Source organism: Lagenorhynchus albirostris, chromosome 7 (genome assembly GCF_949774975.1).
Source record: "Lagenorhynchus albirostris chromosome 7, mLagAlb1.1, whole genome shotgun sequence".
Lineage (NCBI taxonomy): Eukaryota > Metazoa > Chordata > Mammalia > Artiodactyla > Delphinidae > Lagenorhynchus > Lagenorhynchus albirostris.
The window spans coordinates 77687920-77706905 of NC_083101.1; the positions used below are offsets into that span (position 1 = coordinate 77687920).

General features: G+C 34.9%; 1 long non-coding RNA gene across 1 annotated transcript in view; it reads right to left on the bottom strand.

The window, feature by feature from the left end:
- The window catches only part of LOC132522954 (uncharacterized), a 413938-nt gene extending 397040 nt beyond the window's left edge, over nucleotides 1-16898 (bottom strand). The window contains exons 1-2 of the long non-coding RNA XR_009541389.1: nucleotides 16776-16898; nucleotides 3638-3773 (exon numbers count right to left, since the gene is read on the bottom strand). This is a non-coding gene — a long non-coding RNA (uncharacterized LOC132522954). The remainder of the gene's footprint in view (nucleotides 1-3637; nucleotides 3774-16775) is intronic.
- Nucleotides 16899-18986: the final 2088 nt, after the last annotated feature.

Here is an 18986-nt window from a genome sequence, read left to right on the forward strand (position 1 = left end):
AACATGATCCCAACTCCTTCCCCTTGTCAAACTTTGAAGTTGTACAACAAGAACACTAACTGCCATTTACAAGTACAACTATGATTCAGCAGGTTTCTAATTGTAGCCCATTTCATCTCTGTCTGGTGGACAATATGTCATTTATTCTGAAAGCTATTTTAGAAGTAATGAACCCTCCTTTATGGATCTACTGAACCCTATGTGTATATCAATCACAGTTGCCATTTCATGGTAGTTCATGGATTTGTTTCCATTTTTGGTTCTTGCTGCTCTAGACTATAAGCTCTTTGAGAACTCCATTTATTTGTTTTTATATGTCCATTAGCTAGAACTATATTAGGGATATAATAGACTCAATAAATATTTGTTGAATGAATAAATCCTCACAACAATCCTGTAATGTAGGTATCATTAACAAATTTTAAATTAAGAAACTCATGAATGGAAGATGTTAAGTAAATTTTTCCAGTTTTAAATGTAGATAAATAGTAAAACAGAGATTTAAACTTCAGGGAAGTCTGCCCCTATGACTTGCTCTTTCTAGCATCTTGTTATACCCTGTATGACCTCAGATTCTGTTTTCATTATTCACAGAATTGGGTTTATATTGACATTGTTTTCATTGTTGCTGTTGTTTTTATTTTTATCCCCCATGAAAATTCAAATTCAAATGAAAATTCAAAATAGAAAATGATACTCTTTTAATTAAATAAGAAAAATTTATTCGAATGAGAATAATTTGCTTTAGATTTTCTGAATGAGGAGGTTTATTATTTGTATGAGATCAAATTAGACAAGTGATTATAAATACTGAGAAAGATAAATTAGAAATGCGATGTGCAACACTGTACTTAAGATCAGAGTTCATGATCCTAATGACACTACTACTGAAAAGAGAAGAAAAAGAGGTGTTGAAATTAGCCTAGTAGCCAGCATTATTTTCTCCTAGGAGAAATATTCCTAAAGCATTTACTGTGACTCTGAAGCTGTTGTTTTACTTTGTTTTTATTGCTGCTCTTTCCCCAAACCTTCAAAATGGGGCTATAGGGAAATGTTATTACAACTTATTCAGTTTAGCTGGGCTTCATTAAAGGCTAATCAGCCCATGTAATCTATTTTATACGTTTCTGTACCATTTGCTGAGTTGTATCTTCTCAAAATAACATTTTTAATATCTTCATCAATAATAACCACAAGTAAACTTGTGAACTTAATAAAACATTCAATGTTCATGTCCCCAAGCATTCATGAAAATAAGAAAATAACTTCCCAGGGAATACCACAGAGAGAGTAATTCTGTCTATATTTTCTGGATAGTAGTAAGGGGTGGCAAGCTAGTCTGAACGAAAATGAATAGGATGCTGACACATGACATGTACTTTTGGAAATGTTTTTAAGTTTAAGCCTTCTTTTAATAAGCACATAAAGCTTCCTTCACAGGATATTTACTCCCATAGTTCTGCCTTACATGGACCCAGTATTGGAGAGAATATTGTCATTCTAGAAACAATACTCCAAAATGCTTAGTGGTAAAGATGCTGAGAGCAAAATGAACTTTTGACCCCAATCACAGAAAACTGTGTAGAAATAAAGATTTTGCCACATAATATAATCATTGAGTTGTAATAAAATGAATCCCCTCCCCCCACTTCTCCTTCCCTCCCCCTTTTCCTCACTCACCCTCTTCTCTATTTTTCCATAGATAAGAGCTAGTATACACAGGTAAAATGCACTAAATGCATACATACCTTTATATGTGTTTCTGAAATCACTAAGCCAAGAAGGAAAAATGAGTCCTTGCATGTGTATATGGAACAACGTGGGTGGAGGGAGAAAGTAAAAAAGGAGTGCAAGGGACAAGAAATTCAATTATACCAAAAAGAAAAGAAAATAGGTAGCATGTACAGATAGCAAATATCTATACCTATAGTTTCCTTAGATATTGGTTATTCTGGAAATCTATTTAGCACTAAACATTGCTTTCTTGATACTTGGCAAACTTCTGATGCTGTACAATTTTCACATTGAAAGTGTTTTTCAGATGTATTAAAATAGTTTATCTCTCTTTTCTAATATTGTGATAGAATTTTACCTTAAAAATATATAACTGCTTAGCTACATGTCTCCTAATTTTCAATTGTTGAGGAACAATCTCACCTTTTTACTTAAAAAAAAAGACCTATGGACTCAAATAAAAGAGAATTTTGAGGTTCCTTTCACTTAGCTCTAGAGTGACGTTTCCTCCCATGAGAAGTTTAGAGTCTGTCAACAGACTCTTTATTATTTTCCCTGCATACACCATTACTATGTTACTGTACTCAGGCTCTGTTCATTTTTCTTCACTCTTTTTTTCTCTCTGTTCTTCAGACTGCATAACTTCTATCAGTCAGTCTTCATACAGTTAATCCTTTCTTCTGTCAGTGCAAAACTATTCTTGAGCTCCTCTGGTGAATTTTCCATTTCAGTTATTGTACTTTTCAATTCCAGAGTTTCCATTTGGTTCTGTTTTATAATGTCTATGTCTTTACGGAGAGTCTAAAAGATGAGACATTATCATCATAACTTCCTTTACTTCCCTGAGCCTGGTTCCCTTTAGTTCTTTGAATGTATTTGTAGTGGCTCCTTTGAAGTCTTCCTCTGTTAAATCTGACATCAGCACTTTCTTATTGGCAGTTCCTGTGGCCTGTTATTTTTCCTGTGTATGTATCACACTTCCTTTTCTTGTTTCATAATATTCTGTTAAAACTAGACATTTTAGTCCATTTGGATAGAGCTTGCTGTTGTTGTTTATTTTTGACTGGCTGGACTATTTTAATAAAGTCTATCTACCACCACCCCGACAGTGTGAAGCTCTCATGTTGCTCATCAGTGGGCACAGCCTTTGCCATGCACACAGTCACCTGGGATAACAGTGGTTTTAGCAAAATTCTCTTTGACCACCTCATTTCCTGACCACACTCAAAGTTAGGTTCCACCAATTGTCAGCTGATTGCTCTAATGTTTTTGACATTACTTGACATAAACTGCTGCACAGTCTGATCCACTTAAATTTGCTCTCCTTTGCAGGGTTAGTTTTTGAGCACAATGTTTAAGGATGTTCTGAGCCAAGGAGGGTCTTCTTAGCTATTTATTTCCCTGGTTCTCTCTTTTAAACTAATGGGCTTCTAGTTTACTTTTTGTGCTCTCATGAACCTCCTCTTGTTTTTCAACAAAACCTCTCTGTGTCTTTTTGTTTTGTTTTGTTCTCTGAGAGTAACTATAGGTTTGAACTTCCCTAAGACTCTGTTTCAAATACTATCAGTTCCTTTAAAGTAAACTTGAGAGCCTGTTATACTTAAGGTTTACACCTCCCTCTGGGAAAAAAATCTCTGAGCCATGGCTCTGGAGCTGGAGGTAAGAAAAGTGGCTCATTTCCCTAAATGACATCCATGCCTTAGGAACATGGCACTGGGTAGGAACAGTAGCTTCTGGCCTTCTTGGCTTGCTGACCCCAACATGAAATTTCCTTCTTGTTAACAAGCTGGGGCAAGGGTGACCAGGCCCTAGTATTATCAGAATGATGCATCTGAAATAAAGACTGTCCTGTGAGTGGAGGCTGAACACAAGACGGAGTCTCCAACCTCTCAAATGCACTCACCTGGAATTTAGCCTCCTCCATAGTGATGAAAAGTACTGGTAGATTGCCCCTCCTGGGAAGATACTGTAGCCCTTGAGAAGGAAGAGAGGGAGCTCTGTATTCTTGGATGCTCCTGCCTGGAGTGGAATTTCTGTCACTGCGTGCAAAGGGGAGAGAGTATGAGATAGACGGGGGTGGGGGTGTTGCAATTCAAATACTACTGTCTCTTGCAATTTTTATTGAGTTGAAGTAGATTTTCTTGAGTAAATGCTTCTTTATTTGATATAAGCCCATAAGAAAATTTCCAGAGAAATTTAAATTTTTTCAATACTTTTCACCAGTTATACTTGTTTTGCTTAAGAGTGGTCCACAGAGATCCTCATGCTCAATTCCAGAAGTGGAACTCTATAGCTCATACAATTTGTGTTCAAAATAAAAGGTATCTTCTAAAATATTTAATCATTGTATGTTATTTACAATAGAACTGATACCCAAGGAAGATGCATAATTTTCTAAATGAAAAACTAGTGAAAGAGCAAGAACTATAATCCAAGTTCTCAAGCCATGGGTGTTTTTACTTCACTATGTGCTGATTTAAACTTGAGACTGCCCAAAATAGAAAATCATTCCCTTTAAAAATTATAGATTTTAAGGAAGATTTTATTGTTATTAACTACAATAAAGAGTCTTCATTTAGAGATGAACAGAGGCAGATTCCAATATAAACTAAATATTCTAAAGATTTGCAGGGACATAATCTGATTATTGAGTACACTAATCCCCTATGTAATATTCTCTCTTGTTTACATTACTATTTTATAATGATAATATTGGGTTTTTTGTTATTGTTTTTAATAAGAGACTAATTCTAATTTTGTTATTCCAAAGAGACGTCTAATGAGTTCTTTCTGAAATACAGTAATTTATGAAATGCACTGTCACACAGGAGTGCTATCCTACTTGTTTTCTTCAAAATCTCCAAGGAAATGAAAAAAAATTATTGAAAGAGGATAAATTTATTATGAAGACTGAAAGATAATACCAACAATAGTAAAAGTCATAACAGCTATGAATTTTGGCTGTGTAAATGGACTATACATACACATGGTAGAAAAATAGAGATGTTGAAGCAAATATATCTATAGATCAGTGCTCCTCAACTAAGGATGGTTTTGTCTCCTAGGAGACACTTAGCAATTAGGTAGAAATCAGGAGTGCTGCTATATATCCTGCAATGCACAGAGTATCCCCTCACAACAAAAAATCACCTAGCCCCAATGTCAATTGTGACATGGTTGAGAAATCCTGTTACAGATAATTTTAAGTTCAAGCAGAGGCCCTATTACAATATTGCCATAAATGTATTCAACTCATATTTCTTGTAGAGACCATGGATCAAGCACTGTCCTAGGCTTTTGGGAATTCAGTGATGAGTAAGATATGGTCAGTTCCTTCATGGAATTCACAATTTCATAAAGAAAACTTTGTAGAAAAACAGCTGTGGAGAATCTGAGTAAGAAGGTGAGAACACAGAACAAGGACTGTAAAGATCTTACAGTTCTTACTTCTTTCTACTGGAATTTCTATTCAGTTTTATGAATGAGCTTAAATTTCAATCTTTTATGACACAAGATATTAAAGATGAAAAAGAGTTCTCATTTTGAGCCTAAATTCTGTCCACTCTGAGTAAAGCAAAATTTTGGATCTATCTAGATGATTAGAAGGCCAAGCACAGTGGACTTAATTTTTACATTTAACAAGTAATTTTATTTTCACAATAGAAAAGCATTCTACAGGGACTTAAGTGGGGAGGGGGAATGGTGTACAGATTTTGGTTCAACAACAATGTGCCAGAAGCAAAGTGTGATTCCAATTTCCCTTAAACCTCATCCTTATGGACTGATTTAGAAGCACAGTGAGAGGGATGAAATAAGAGTTAGTAAGAACAACACAAACTATTTCTCTGTAATGCCTGGGGACAACATGGTGGCAGTGTTAGAAGTCTTAGAAATTGCTCTAAAAACATTCCATAGCAGTATGGGTAACAGCAGTGATCTTACTCAGGTCTAAACTGTGACAATAGTTAGCACAGTTTTAACTTTCACTTCTACTACTGATATGAATATACCTCCTGCAGATTAGAGAATGAGATGAGAAATCTATCAGACGGTCTGTAGCAGATGAAGAATTGTGTAATGACTCCAAGATTCTGAGGAGAAATGGAATTTCTAAGGAATAGCTAAGGCAAACAAGTTAAACACTCTTTTAAGCTATTATTGTAGTCTTGTTTTACTTCCTGACTCATGCAGTGTGAGAAACATTTATTTAAAATAGTTTTTATCTTCCTCCAGTAAATCTTCTTTCAATTTACCAAACTCCCATTAAAAAAAAAAAAGAAAACTGAGCTAATAACGTACATGTATTTTTGTATGATTAAATCAGCAGTAAAATTTTTTCTTGTGTGTAGAAAATGGAGGTCCAAAGGCCCATATGTTATATCTATTACAGCAATAAGAATACATGCAGGTTAAAAGTAAAAATACATCACTTTTTTTCCAGGCATTTCCTGCCTGGAAATCATATTCTGAAGATTCACGAAGATACTGCTGTATCTTTTTTTTTTTCAACTCTTATTTACTTTTCGCTGCGTTGGGTCTTCGTTGCTGCGCGTGGGCTTTCTCCAGTTGTGGCAAGTGGGGGCCACTCCTCATTGCGGTGCATGGGAGGCTTCTCCCATTGCGGAGCACGGGCTCTAGGCACGTAGGCTTCAGTAGTTGTGGCACGTGGGCTCAGTAGTTGTGGCTTGCGGGCTCTAGAGCGCAGGCTCAGTAGTTGAGGCACATGGATTTAGTTGCTCCGCAGCATGTGGGATCTTCCCGGACCAGGGCTCAAACCAGCGTCCCTTTCATTGGCAGGCAGATTCTTAATCACAGCACCACCAGGGAAGTTGGATAGTGCTATTTCTTTATTAGAGTTTTTTGCTCTTCAATCTTGCTAACATAGGATTGATGTTTTCATTTAAAGTTACAAAGCTTCCTCCCACATGCACATCAAAAGCAATATTCAATATTGTTAGCAAGGATTCTATCACTAGGGCAGTCATTTTGTATTCTCTAAGCATGATAGGAAACTAAACATAGGGTCAGTAGATGAAAGGGAGTATGACAGATCATGTTGCTTTAGATTTTATATTCTCCCTACAAATCTAATAAAACAGAAGATGAATAAGAGAAATTAATAAATGGTTAGTAGAAAAATATCGTAGTAGTAGATCATTTTAGAAATTGATTTAAGTGATGGACTTTTACATTTATTTATTTTTGGCTGTGCTTGGTCTTCATTGCTGCGCATGGGCTTTCTCTAGTTGTAGTGAGTGGGGCCCGCACTTTGTTGTGGTTCACGGGCTTGTCCTTGCAGTGGTTTCTCTTGTTGTGGAGCATGGGCTCTAGGTGCGTGGGCTCAGTAGTTGCAGCATGGGGGCTCAGTAGTTGTGGCATGTGGGCTCAGTAGGTGCGGCACACAAGCTCAGTAGTTGTGACTCACGGGTTCTAGAGCACAGGCTCAGTAGCTGTGGCACACAGGCTTAGTTGCTCCGCAGAATGTGGGATCCTCCAGGACCAGGGATCAAACCCGCATTGGCAGGCAGATTCCCAACTAATGCACCACCAGGGAAGTCGCAGTGAAGGACTTTTAAAACACTATCTAAAATCTAGACTTGAAATCACTCCCAATACCCCCATTTTATTACAATAATGTGCAAAACAGGGTGAAGGGAGGGAATACACTTGATTTTTTTTTTTAAAGTGGAATTCCAACTAGGGAGGTTCAAATTTATTATATCCTTAGAAAATCATGTTTTCTAAATATAAAGATGAGGAAAAAAACAAAGACTTACTCTTCAAATCTTATGTATTGCTAATGCAATGGAGGAATAAAATTGAACATGTTGTTCTTGTCCTGACTACCTATTATTGCAGTAATTGTTTAATGTGACATTTAAAAAGCATCATTAAAAATGAAACCAAAGAAAATAGTTCTGTATTACGAATAGAATACTTTTAAACCAAACATTTAATCTAAAGTAAAATTACCACTAAGAACATTTACTTCTGGGTTACCTGGCAGGAAATACAGAAAGAAGAAAAAAAGTAAACTAAAATTTCATTCATGAATGAAAAGTTGCTTATCAGTTTATGAAGATAGTTTGTCAAAATTTATTCATACTAACTTCTTAGCTAATTCATCTTTTTTTAAAGTAAATTTATTTATTTATTTTTGGCTGCATTGGGTCTTCATTGCTGCGTGTGGGTTTTCTCTAGTTGCAGCGAGCAGGGGTAACTCTTTGTTGCGGTGTGTGGGCTTCTCATCACGGTGGCATCTCTTGCTGCGGAGCATGGGCTCTAGGTGCACGGGTTCAGTAGTTGTGGCTCGTGGGCTCCAGAGCGCAGGCTCAGTAGTTGTGGCACACGGGCTTAGTTGCTCCGTGGCATGTGGGATCTTTCAGGACCAGGGCACGAACCCGTGTCCCCTGCATTGGCAGGCAGACTCCCAATCACTGCACCACCAGGGAAGCCCTGGCTAATTCATCTTGTAGAAGTTCATATAAGGACTAGTGGATAATATGAAAGATAATATCTTTCATAGCAGTTTTATAAAAAATTAAGACTGTGCCATTTATTTTCTAATTTTTCGATGACTCTCAAAGATAAATCCAGTCATGTCAACTCATGGTTTATGAAAGCTATTTCTAACTTGTACAAAACTGTATTTGAAACATGTACTTTCTGATTCTCCATTTCCAGGGTAAATGGAGAATGAATTCAGGGTACACAGTGAATCTGCCATTATAAAATTTAGATACTTTCTGGTTCTCCATTTCCAGGGTAAATGGAGAATGATTTCAGGGTACACAGTGAATCTGCCAATATAAAATTTAGATACTTAGGATTGTAAATGATTATATTCCTTATATCAACTGCCTTAATGAACTTTTTAGGGCCAAGTTATGACAAAATCTTTTGAAATTGACATTTGTTAATGGCCTGAAGTAGAGATTCCTTATTAATTGATTGAAAACAGATTCACGTGTTTTAGGTGCAGGTGTTATCACTGATATTTTGTTTGAAGAATTTAAGTGTCTGGCTCCTAATTTTTCAGGGAGTGCCAAGACTGTTCTAAATGAACAGTTCTTTAGTTCTGTTCCAATACACATGCAAGTTGAGTGAACCAAATTGTGAGTTACATAGCGGGGATGAGATCAATTTGTTTGCAAAGATTTTAAGAGATGTAATCTCTGAATGATTCTTAGTATTGCCACTTAATAACTGCCACTTAGTATTGCACAACTAGAGTGAGTATCTTAGTTTGGATTCCCTTTTAATGGACCCTGAAACAAGGACTCAGGTGCAGTTGTGAGAAAACAGGACATGTGAAAGGAGGAAGGAAAAAAAGCCCTGAGAAGGGTACATTATCACGGTCACTGTTGTAGGCTTTGACTCCAAATTCCCTCTGGACACTTGAAAAGTCACAACACCTTTCAGAATGGTCCATTTAACAAAAGAGAAGCTGAAGTTCTTAACCCAAAGCCTCTGCTACCCATTGTTTGAGGACTACCTCCCAGGGGCATCATCCTTGCATTTCTGGGCTGCTCTTATGGCCATATCAAGCCAGTTTTTGCAAGGGTAGATTGTTGGAAGAGGCAATGTGCTTAAATTTGGACAACAGCAGCCCAAGATGAATCTTACTTGCATGAAATTTTCCACCGCAACTGAGGTTGAAAACAAAGATGGGCAGAGACAATGCGGTACAGAAAACAAAGGCATGTTCTACAGTGAGTTTTGAGGGGAAAACAAATGTACAATCTGACATTTTTTTAATCAGCCCAATTGAATGCCGATCGGTGCCTGCTAAAACGGAAGACCTGTAGGTTTTTTTTTTCATATGGTACCGTACCTACTAACAGTTGCAGTAGTTTTTGAAGGTAATCCAAGGAATGTGACACTAAGATGAAGTCACCAGCAAATATTATCATATTATTGGTATACATCCATTATTTCTGAAAGATTTTTCAGATATTGATTTATAAATAAAAAGTAATTTATTGAGTCATGGACCAGTTTCACATCATTAAGGATTATAACATGCTCTAACAAGAGTAGGGGCTCACCTCTGCTGAATTCTGGAGCATACAGTCATAAGGAGGCTGTTTCTACATTAGGTAAAACAGTAGATTAAACTTGGCTAAACTGTATAGACTAGTTGTTCAAGATATTCAATTGAGATATCAAAATCTGGAGCTTTGCAATTAAAACACAACAACAAAACATGGAGTTTTAAGGAGGTAGCTAAAAAGTACTGGATCTATAATTTTGGAGAGAGAATAAAATATAAATACTTAATCATTACCAAACACAACCACACTGACATTTTTCATCAAGAAGAATAAAGATATGGGTTATATATTTAGACTGGGGCAACTATCAATTATCTTGTGCAGTGAAATACTAAGTGAATTATTTTAAATTAAAAATCAGGGGCTTCCCTGGTGGTGCAGTGGTTGAGAGTCGGCCTGCCGATGCAGGGGACACTGCCCCGGTCTGGGAGGATCCCACATGCCGGGGAGCGGCTGGGTCCGTGAGCCATGGCCGCTGGGCCTGCGCATCCAGAGACTGTGCTCTGCAGCGGGAGGGGCCGCAGCAGTGGGAGGCCCGCGTACCCCCCCCCAAAAAAAAAAATCAGCTAAAGAGAATTTCAGAAGGTGAATAATAAATAGCCAAAGAAATGCCTATGCTTCCAAAGTCATCTTAATTAGAAAGGTCCTTTGGTATATCCTTCTCAACTTCATAATTTCACTTTACTTTATATTTTACAGTGAGAAAACATAGCCTACAACTTGAATAGAAAGGGACTTAATGGAAGAACTGAAACTATAGCATCAAAGCACAAATAATTATGTACAGTTATTAGATACATTTTTTAAACCTTCAAAGACAAAAAAAAATTGGTCTCTGCCTTAGAGGCAACAGAGTTAAGTTGGGCAGGTGGGCAAATAAACAAATTATTACAATCAAATATGCTAAGATTTAGGATAGATGAACATATAAGCTTTCACTGGCAGTAGAAGAAAAGGGCACATAATCCATGCTGGTATTTCAGGAAAAGTTTCCTATAGGAGATGATTTTTGTGGCCACTTCAGAACGACAAACAAGAGTGACCCAGGTAAAGAAGAGAGTGAATGACCTATGCAGAGAGGAGGCAGCAGATGAAAATACATAGAGCTTGAAATGTCATGACTCTTTCTGAAAACTCCAATTATAGTAGATTCTTACGTTTGCCCAGGACAGGCTGTTCTTTGCAGATTCTCTGGTTTGAGTCTGAAGGTCAGAGATACTTTTTGAACCATGCCATGAGAATTTTGATGGGAGGAATATTTAAGTTTAATTGCTAGAATCATTACAATAAAGCTAATTCAACTGATGTGTTATCCTTTAATAAAAGCACCTACTTTAAAGTGATCCTTCTAATTCCTGTTCATCAAATTTCATAAGATATTATCTAACTCTGAGATGGTCACTAAAGAGATTTTTGATAACAAAGAGGTGGCATTCATTCATTCTTCTGTTCATATTTTCAACAAATGTATATTTACTATCTATACTATTCTTATCACCTATTTTAAAAAAATAAAATCAGCACCCAAATATTTCACATCAGAGAGGGCCTATCATGAGAAAAGATACAAAGACCAGAATGTCTATAATATCTACATTTTTCAGCAGATATTTATATAAACACACTCAAATAAAATGACTTCACTATTTGCGCAATCATATTTATATATGTCATCCTAGTATCTAAATATGGGTTTCTAGGATAAAGTTATAAAATTATTCCCTATCCTAGAGTTAGCAATGGGTCACAACGTCACACAAACAGTTCCTCTGGAATAAGCAGATCCTGTCAAATTCAAAGTTTAGAAATTTCAGTAATTTTATCTCCTAGAGCTTGCGACAGATATTAAACTAATCAGCTGAAGAGAAGAGAAAAGTTGCCATGGCCACTCACTAGGGTAGCGGGCCAGAAAAACAATTCAGAGAACAGAAATGGAGCAGCAGAAGGTACTCTTTTGTTACACGGGTTCCACTGACAGCTATGTGACTGTTGGTGCGGTTCTGAGCCCTTGGGCTTTTCTGCTGGAAATGGACCCTCTCAAACATGTTTTGCTATCTATAAAGCAGGCACTTACTGGCCTCTTTCCATACAGCAACTTTTCAATGTATCTTGGCTCTAGGCTGAGCAGTCTAGTGAAATTCATTAATTTAATATTCATAGAATCATCTAACGCTGAAATTGGAAGGAATTTTAGAGGTCCGATAATCTAATCTTTGTATGATGCATGATTCACTATTTATGGACTGTTTGCCTGCAAGGCAATATACTGGGAATGTTCTCTCTGGCCCCCCTTCTGCGATCTGAGAAGCAGGTTCCAATCTGAGTGTCATTATAAGATTGTATAAAAAGAAAAACTTGATGGCCAGACTGCTGATGCTTAAATCCTGGCTCTGACTTGACTTCTGTGTCATTTTGGACAAGTTCATTTCTCTGTGCTTCAGTGTCCATATCTGTAAAATGGGATGTTAATAATACCCAACTCATGGAGATGTAAAGTTTTTTAGAGTATTTCTTGGCATTCGGTAATGCTCAATGAATTTTAATTACTATTTTCATTAAACTCTGCTCAACATAATATTTCCTCTTTCTCACAGCTATCACTTCTAACAAACTCTCAGTATTCTTTTACACCATCTCACCATGAAAAAAAGGATAATAAATGCTTGCTCTCTTTTGCCTACTGTTTAGGAAAAATATAAAGTTGTCTTGTCAGTTAAGTTTAGCTTGATGGAAGTTGTATTCAATGACAGAACAACACTTTCTATAAATTCCAGAAATCAACAACTTTTGGTAAGAATATCTCAGAGGCATCCTAGTTATGTTATCACCATCCAATATTTTTGAACATTTTATGATCATTTCCAATTTTTATATGTTCTGCGATGTCAAATATTTGTGTGAACGGTGAAATTCTAACTTAAAAACAGTGAATGACATAAAATTGCATGGTGCTTGAAATGCAACTAGAGGCTACTGCGTTTTGTTTTAGTTAAATAGGAAGACAGTGGGAGGAAGGACCGCCTATATTTCATTCACTGCTGTGTTTATAGTAGTGTACCTGTATATAGTAGGTTCTTAGTAAATACTGTTGAAAGAGTGACCTAATTAGTTATTAAGATGTAAGATATAAATTTTGTAATAATTAAACATTAATAGAATCAGTAAACGTGTATTTTACTAAAGAGAACTGGCACAGGCATGATAAATTGCTATTGTCATCAGAATGCAGATATTAAAAAGCCAATGCGTTCATAAAAAAAACCTATTAAAGTTTTAGTGGGAAAATCATACTTGATACTCTCTACATATTTATTTGCTAAATAATGTGCATATTTTAATTTCCAAATGGTTTACTTTTGCTCGCTGAGCAGCTACATGTGCTCTATGCATTCTCTAAGCTATATATCTTTAACAATGGATATATGAATGTAAAACATATCTTCAGCTAATAGCAAACGGGATTTTTTTTCAATATTCTCATCTTAATGATAGATTCTAGTAAAAATACTTATTTGAGGCTTAACCAGGTGACGGATTCCATTTGTCTGTCCTACAAAGCTGAGTAAATTCTTTCAACTTTTTCAAACATCACAATTTTTTCCTCAATGTCTTAAACTCAAAAATGGCCAGGCTAGAAATTTTTTCTGTGAGTTCCTTATAGAGACACATGTTACTTTTATTTTCTATAAATGATTACCTGATGGAGTAATTTTATTAGCCATGCTTCTTTTAACACTTTGCCCTTTTATCCTTCATTCTTTTATAACCTAGTATGCTAAAGTATACTTTTATACTTCAGAATTTTACCATAATATTAGAGACTATAAATCAGGATTAGACACCTTCATGCTGTGTTCACAAATACAGAATTTGTAGCTGTTATCACATTAATATATTTGTATATTTACTATCCTATTTGATTATGATAAACATTCTACTGTGAAAGATATATAGATACATGTTTAGCAAGTACAAATACATACATGCAAAGCCACAGATGCAATTTTTTTCCTATGACCAAAGAAGACAACCACGTTTACAAATACCTTCAATTCTATTTTTTTTAAATACAATAAACTTGAGTTGTTATTGCTTTCTCTTATTCTACTGTTTCCTAGGTGCATTTTACTCCTCTGATTCATTTTGACATAATAACTACTTTATAGGTTTGAATCATTCTACCATCTCATGTGGTCTGTATTCACAGGATGTATTCTTTTATCATATTCTTATCCTGTCCTCGTATATTTTAATTACTCTCCATATTTCTCTTTAAACCCTAACTTGAATATTCAATCTCTCATTACTTGGAGGCATAAAAAAGTATCATATATGTACATCCTATAATTTATACTGTGAGTTTTTTCAAGAATAGGGTTTTTCACAGTCTTTTGTACTTAGCCTTGTCATCATATCAGAGAAACTCAGTAACTTCAATGTACATGGTGCAGAAGTTCTATTTGAGACACTATTGGCATCCCATATAAAATTTTATTGGAATTATTCTTACCTTTAAAAAATATATTTCTATTCTTCTTTGTTTTTGAACGATGGAAATAATATATGCTATTGTATTATTATAATGTCTACTGCAATTTTAACATAAAATGAATATAAAGCAGAAAGCAAAAGTCATCAGTAGTCCCATTTGAGCTCCCTACTTCTATAGACAATTAAGTCTAATAAGTTGAAGTAAAATTCTTCCAGAAATGTTTCCCCACCTAAAGTAATTCTATAAAGTAATTTGTGTTATATATTGTGTGTGCATGGGCTGGGATGAGGTATCCTTGGGTGATCAGATTACCTGTCTTCTTCGTGCATTAAGAACTGTATTCTTGGCTACTAGGCCCTCACTATGTTCCTGACCCTAAGCCTGGCTGACATTTAGGTACAAAAGGCTGGCATGGAAAGAGGCTTAGATGCTGGCCTATGTTGAACACAGGTGAAGAGTGTTAGATTATCAAAGCCTGAGTAAATATAGGTAATTGGACACTCGCATGTGCTAAATCACACAAAAAAAGTATTTATATTTCTCTTTGGTATTTTAGTTTCTCAAAAAGTAAATGTACAATTATCAGTTAAAAATAAGAGTTTCTCATCCTGAAAGAAAATCTAATTGTCCTTACATGTAAACCATTAATAGTATTTTAGTTATCACATAGAAACATTTTTTCATTATTTTTCCCCTATCGAGATCCTTTTCAGGAAGGTCTTGAATTTAACGTAATAATAGTACATACATTGAATACCATGTAGATTTTTAAATATACTGCTCTTATTTCAAAACCAATTACTGGTTTTATTAAAGTAATTTCAGTTAATTATACCACAACCATGCCGATTATTTAAAAAGTCTTTATAACTCAAACATTAGCAATCATTAATTACTTTACACACACTAGCTGGCCAATTTTAAGTAATTTACATGCATATTTGACTCAGTAACATCTTCGACATATTGAAGTCGATTTTTTAATATAAAATGGAAAGAAGTCATTAAAATTTTTTAAAAGCCTTTATTAACTTTAACATTTTCAAGAAATGCTTACACAATATTCCGGTTGTAAATAATTAAAAAGGAAGAAAGCTATTTACTCTATACCCCTATTTTCCATGGTAAATAATTTTATACATGAAATTATCTGAATATAAGATGTTTCCTAGATATGTGCTGAAATATAATATATGTTTTGAACTTTGGTCTCCCTGATATTAAATATTTGTACTTTTACCTATGCTAGTCTGTTACATACTATTTATATCCTAGTCTATGACAGATAATAGAAAGAGGTATTTGAAATAACTGTAAGAATAACCTTTAAAACAATATATGTAGAGAAAAATATTTCAATAAATTTTGGAATGAAAAATCCTCTTTTTCTAGAACCATTTCACTTCATTTCCTCACAAAGACAACTGTGTCTGGTCTATAATATTTTTCTAACTTAGAAGGAATTAAAATTTAATAAATGTTTAAGTTTATATAATGATAAATAATATATTTTTACCAAAAACGAATATTAAATTTGTCTTTAAATTTCATTTAAAAGTCATATATTAAAACTCTTTACTTCAGATATATTCCTATACTAATAATTAAAAAGAGTTGATCTTCCAACATCTAATATTTCTTGGTTATTTTCAAAACCTATTCACAGAGGTTCTAGGGTCTAAGAACTGATATTAACATTTTCTCCTGCAGCCCTTGCATTTCACAGCCTTTCTTCTTAATCTTACCTAGCCATATTTTATGAGACAGTGATAAGCTCCTGTACCATCTGCCAAGACTGAGATCTGTTTAATTCAGGAAGTTCCATTGACTTACAGAGCTGGAAGCCCACATAGCATAACTCATGGAATACTTAGCTACAATGAATTCCTACAAAGGATTTTCTTTGAAAATAAATATCAAGAATAATAATTACTAGTATTATTTCAAAAGAATAAAATACAAAGTAAGATATTTGTCAAAAACTTGATGTATGTTGTCTTACCCTCACCATGAGGGTTAAGGTCACAATGTAGGTTAAGCATTAACTCCATTTCATAGAAGAAGGAAAAAAAACACTTCTGAATCGAACAGGTATAAAATGACTTAGTCAAAATCACATGATTCCATAAAGCAGAGAATAATTTAAATCCTAGTTCTGTATTATTCCAAAGCTTATGTTCTTTTTGAGATGCTATGCTACTTTTTGAAAATAGGCTAATAATTATTTAGCCTAAAGATGACATATCACATATATTTTACAGATCACCACAGTTTTGATGTTTGACCGTTGACTTCTTTTTAACCCTCAATGTTTTTTCCCCCCTTTGGCCCCACTCTGGACAGGCTTATAAAAGAGCCTGCACATACTTCCTCCTTTGGAGCAGGTGGGAATTTTAAATCTCATGTCTCCTGCCTGGTTGTGAGAACTTTCCCCTAGTTACACACCTTAACAACTATAAATCCACTTCCTCTGCTTTGCCCAAGCCACCTCCTACCTGTTTCCACAAACTGATTTCACCAGGAGTCCTTCATGTGAGGACGTTCTATCAGATTCTCTTGGTGTGTAAACTGTCTTCAGGTTCAACATATGAATGAAGTTTGGAGGTTGGGTCCATCCTGCAAAACAATGAAATATTTATAACTCTACAAAGAAGGTTCCAGGTCAGTTCTCAACCAAATTAATATTACTCAGAGATTCCAAGGAAAGTATCCAAAATATAATTTGTTTGCTACAAGTAGCTGAGATATAGCAATATTCCCCATAGGTAAAATTTTGTAAACAAAGTTTGATCCTTGATCCATTTTCCCATTTCATAATTTCATTGGACATTGTGGTGAACAAGATAACAGGCAGGAACTAAATGCTATTCGCTATTCATTTTTAAATACTCTTTGTGTCTAATATACAACAAGAATCTAATAAAAACTGTTTGAATAATAAAGTAACAAACATTATTGATTATTCTACTTACATTTATTCTTAATAAAATTGGTATACATCGTATAGGTCTACTCAAGTAAGAATCAACAAATCAGATTGACCATGTTCATACTATTTTAGATTTTCATAATATAAAAAAATAAAAATTTCTGAAAATAGTAAAAGAAATGATGAATATATTCACAATCTAAAAATATACATCCATGTGGAATTATCATTTAAAAGGAGAGCAAAATCCAACAAAGAATGTCAGAGTGTGGGTCAAGAGAGGTTTGAAAATGATAGATGCTCCATTATCAACATGGAGATATAACTGTGTTATTAATAGGCTAAATCAGGTTATGACCCCACCGATTAACATAATTAGATGTCTTAATTAGTTATACTATTAATTAACTCTGATCCTCTATTAAGAAATTAATTGAGAATAACAGCATTACACTTATATTCTAACTCTAAAACAAATAAACCAACAAATACGCAAACTGGAAGAACTGATCATTTTCTGTCAGCTTTTCCTAGTTTTGCACTGACGAAAGTGAAAGAAAATAATCTGCTATAACACAGCTTGTACATGGATCTCTTTGGGGTTTCATGCATTTGCACAGAGTTCTTTTCTTCAGGGAGTATTGCTTTTTTAAAAACTGTCTCTGCTGTAAATGGTACAGATATTAATCAGTATAATGCCCCTGGTAAATCACCCTGCAGTAAAGATTAAACTTGTACAAATTAACACTAACCTTTAATGTTAGTGTTTTCACTAACACTAACTTTAGTGTTTTCAAATTAACACTAATCTTTAATGAGAAAACTAAAATTCTTTAAAGATCATAATTTTCTGGTTATTTTCATAGCTCCTGTTCAAAATACATATAGTCTGCATGAAGAAATGGAGAAGAGCTCCCTTGCAATACATCTAATACAATCCTTACAGTGCTAATATAAAAAGTAGAGTTCCCGTGCAATAAATGCATTAGAAATATGTGGAGGACCAAAAAAATAAAGCATTACTTCCTAACACACTTATTTGATCCCCAGAACAGTGTGGAAGAGACTTTTAGTTTGAAAGTGAATTTGCAAATATGGAAGTGAAACTAATCAAAGACCATTAACTCAAACCTTCTTGTCTATTTGAATGCTGCAACATGAAAACAACTCACAATAAATGGAATTTGAAATTAATAGAAAGGGGGAAAGGAATTAGGGAAGAAAAAGGAGAATGAGTTTGTTTGTTTTTTAAGGTGTGGTAATCAGTGGCTCCTGACATTTGGAAGGCGCTGGTCCTAGAATATTTAACATTATGCTACTTGATTCAAGATTCTTGAGAATCTTTATTACCGGGATGTCTTGTCAGCATTGAAGTCCTGGAAATGCAAACGTAAAGTCTTACTAAACTAAGAGACATGAACCCAAGGGTCAATTCCTTTTAACTAGAGACATGAACCTCAGCTCAGTTCCTCAGGTTTTCAGGGCAGTGTTTGTCTTAACAGAATCTGCTGAGGCTCCTTCCAACATGATTAAAAAGGAGTCTTAAATCAGAGTTATTTCCAGTTCTTGGCTAAAGGTCACACAAGGAGTCCATACTTTACACTTCTGTACTTGTTAGTAATAAATTTGGTTACAGTGCCTTAAAACTTTATAATAATACATTAGATAACTGTTAAACTTTTTTTTTTTTTTTTTTTTTTTGCGGTACACGGGCCTCTCACTGTTGTGGTCTCGCCCGTTGCGGAGCACAGGCTCCGGACGCGCAGGCTCAGCGGCC